General features: G+C 36.7%; 1 pseudogene; it reads left to right on the top strand.

The window, feature by feature from the left end:
* Positions 1 to 1,211: 1,211 nt before the first annotated feature.
* Positions 1,212 to 2,933, top strand: LOC102727980 (large ribosomal subunit protein uL15 pseudogene; annotated as a pseudogene).
* Positions 2,934 to 3,993: the final 1,060 nt, after the last annotated feature.

Below are 3,993 nucleotides of genomic sequence, written 5' to 3'. Positions count from 1 at the left end.
ACTTTGCAAAAGTATATTAACATACATATGTAAACATATATAAATATATTTTATGTAAATATAATATTTATAAACATTTTTATTTTGATAGGTCAAATCATTTAATAAATGTAGTAAGTTAAACCAACTAACAACCTAAATATTTTTGTTGGAGTGGCAATTTGAGTGTGTTTCTATGATGGTCTGTTTCCAAAGATAACTGCCTACTTTAAGTTCCTTTAGGGCAGGGATTTTGTTTTATTCATCATTTGGTACTCTGTGGTGAGTAAAGTGCTTTAAATATAGTAAGTGATCAATGACTTTTATTGCATGAATAGCAGAGAGTGAAAAATTATAAACTAAAAAGAAAATTAGTTTAAAATGTAAATTCTAGGGGCGCCTGGGTGGCTCAGTTGATTAAGCCTCTGACTCTTGATTTTGGCTCAGGTCATGATCTCAAGGTTGTGAGATCAACCCCTATGGCTGGGTCCACCCTCAGCAGTGGTCTGCTTCTCTCCTTCTCCCTCTCCCTGCTCCCACTGCTCTCTCTCTCTCTCAAATAAATAAATAAGTCTTTAAAAAAATGTAAATTCTAGGGGAAAATTTCCATTGATAGAAATAAGAATCCTGCTTGTTACCCAGGGCCTTATCATGCAGTCTTAAAGAAAATGAAAACTGTGAATTCCAATATATAATTATTAAAATAAACATTTCATCTTTTTTGTGACACCAAGTTAAATAAGCACATAAATCTGGTCTTGGCCAGTTTGGTGTGGCCAGAAAGATAGCTTGATTCTTAACATAGATTAGTTGGGATGGGCACACTATTTCCCATCATCTCTGAAACCTCAGTCCTTTTGTCTGTGCTCGAACAGCCTTTTTGGCGATAATGCCTTTGCTTTTGAGTAGGAGGACTTGTTAGACCACAAACTTCCAGACTCAATTTTTGTATATCCTGATGAAAATTCTCAGATTTCTCTACTGAATGTAAACAGATGTGTGATGTGTTTAAATTGAAACTTACTGAGTGTTGGCAAAGATTTGCTCAAGTGAATAGGGTGGTGCTGAATCAGTGCATTTGTACTGATCAAGTTGTTTGGAACATTAAAGTGATAAGACACAATAATCTAAACTTGGGATATACTAGCATGTCTGCCTCAGGCTACCACCTGCTCTGTCACTTCTGCCCCTTCCGGATTTCTCTGGAATTTACTGATCCTTTTGCCTATTTGCCTAACATTCAACTTAAATCCCTACCTTTTGTTGTTTCTTTCATATTTACATATTATGACCCTTCATCCTCTCACTTGCATCTTTCTCTAACTATATTCCGGGGTGACTGCCCCAATCTCGATACAATGCTGATAACATATAAAAATGAATTAAACGCTTTTGTCTGGGCTGCCAACATACCATCCAGACTGAGAAAGATCCGGAAACTTTGGGGCCATGTGAGCCATGGACACAGCGACATTGGCAAGCACTGGAAGCACCCAGGATGCCAGGGTAATGCTGGTGGCATGCATCACCACAGGATCAACTTTGACAAATATCATTCAGGTTACTTTGGAAAAACTGGTATGAGGCATTACCACTTTAAGAGGAACCAGAGCTTCTGCCCAACTCTCAACCTTGATAAACGTGGACCTTGGTCAGTGAGCAGACACAGGTACATGCTGCCAAAAACAAGACTAGAGCTGCTCTTATCATAAATGTGGTAAGATTAAGCTAATATAAGGCTTTGGGAAAGGGATAGCTCCCAAAACAGCCTATCATCATGAAAGCCAAATTCTTCACTAGGAGAGCTGAGGAGAAGATTAAGGGTGTGTGTGTGTGTGTGTGTGTGTGTGTATGTGGCTGGGGGTAAGGGGGGGGTTGGGGGGGGTTATGTCCTGGTAGCTTGAAGCCACACAGAGGGAGGTTCATTAAATGCTAGCAAGTGCTTTAAAAAATGAATTAAAAAATTCCAAATGATCTTTATAAAAGGTACCATATAGATATGGTTGATATTTCCCAGACTTTTTAACAAAAGGCTTACAATACTGACTTAGACAAATGTAGAGATGATAACTGAAAAACAATAAGTTGATATAATTCAATTATAATTGCTACTGTTTGAGATTAGCAAATGAACATCTTGAGGACATAAATAAAAACTAAGTGCAACTAATGAATCGTTGAACACTACATCAAAAACTAATGATGTACTATATGCTGGCTAACTGAACATAATAAAAACAAAAACAAAAAAAAACCACAGAAGGATTCCATGTCCCTCTAAACGTCTGCCTACTTATGACACAATAAAATTTTCTCATCTTCATTATAAAAAAAAAACTTAAATGCAAATTGGAGTAGAAATCAAGAATAAGTGAGGTTATATTTTGAAACTCAAAATCAAAGGGGAAAACTCATAAGATTTCTAAACCCAAGTTTTATCTACCAAGAGGAAATCTTGTTTAGGGTAGAGATAATGTACTCAATATGTATTTAGGTATGGATGGATTTAGTTTTAGTAGGTATGCATAGGCTTCTGAAGTAAAGTTGGGTAAAGCCAGTATTTCTGGTGTCTAAAATATAACAGACAAATATCACATAAAGTACATGTAGTGGTTAGTCTAAACTTTTAAGTTTTTCCAAGCCTGTGGTGAAGTATTGCTTCTCACTAGAGGTAGTTAACAGAGGTGAGGTAGTTAACAGAGGTGAGTTTATCTTAAGATGGCTCTTTTATAGGCAAGTTATTTTAAATTATATTTATTCTCTTTGAAATTTTTTACTCCTTGCAAGCTAATAAGTTTGCCTGTCACAGTTACATAAATGCTGGCAGAAGATACAAGACTTCTGGTTCAGAAACAAATGATCTTATCAGCAATAGCAATAGCCAGAGTATCAGCATTTTCTTGTGCTGGTTCCCCACACCCCAGTTCCCACAAGACAGTGCAAATATTAGGTAATGCCGGTCCATACAGCAGTTGGTGTTAAACTAGAGGTGTCTTGAGATTAGGGAACCTGAATCTTTTATAATAGATGTAACTATTCCTGTCTTTTACTCTGAAGATAAACATGCTTTTTATTATACAAGACAGTAGGCAAACCTGCTCTTTGCTTTGGGAAACACAGTCTTCGTCTTTCGAGGTTCTTCATTTTACAAACACCCATGAAACGATAGTCTGGAAAAATGATAGAAAGTGCCTCTGTGCTCAAGATGTGGAAAAATGGAAGAGACTTATGAACTGTCTCTCAAAACAAAATTTGACAAAAATGGCTATTCCTCTTGTCTAGATAATCTACATTTAAATTATTGAAGGGTCTGAGAAGGCTTTTCCTTTTATTCTCCCAGAACAATGTACTAAGGTGACCTCAGATAGTCCAGAACATCTTAAGAGGATTTGACATTTTTGTCATCTCCACTGGATAACTACAGTGACAAACATACAGCCGAATCCTTCTTTAAGCTGACTAATCTACCTATCATTCAATTAAAAAAAAAGAAAAAAAAGATTCTGGCAACCTTGCTTCATTCATGCACAGCAAAGATAGCAATATCATAAATATTTCACTACATCCTACCTTCCACTCTGATTCCTGACCAGTTCGTGATCCCTTTAGGTCCTGACTTTTTGCTTTCTTTCCTGTTATCATTACATTTGTTTCTGTTTAATAATATTCTTTTGGTAGTGACTGGTAATCCCTGTGATAATATTAGTGCTTACTCCTTGGCTTACATCTGTTGTCCGATGCTCTGCAAAACAAATCTGATCCAGCCAGACTTCCTGGATTCTATCTCATGCCTGAGAACTGGTCCACAGGGTTGAAGTCCACACCCAGTTTTCACCAGTTTTTATGAAAAGAAGCCAGGCTCTGCCCAAAATATGAACACCTTCTGTAAGATCTCCACCAGATGGCCATCAAGCTTTTACTTGATTTGTATCTTCTGGGCTGTTAGTTCAGTCAAAAGAATCAAACAGTAACATACATTTGGAAGTTATATTTTAAAAAACAACTCAATAAAGA

The sequence above is a fragment of the Leptonychotes weddellii genome, chromosome 8 (assembly GCF_054177405.1).
Source record: "Leptonychotes weddellii isolate Sample4059 chromosome 8, ASM5417740v2, whole genome shotgun sequence".
NCBI classification, from domain to species: Eukaryota; Metazoa; Chordata; class Mammalia; order Carnivora; family Phocidae; genus Leptonychotes; species Leptonychotes weddellii.
The sequence above is the reverse complement of the archived record's forward strand: the minus strand, read 5'-3'. Positions and strand labels throughout refer to the sequence as shown.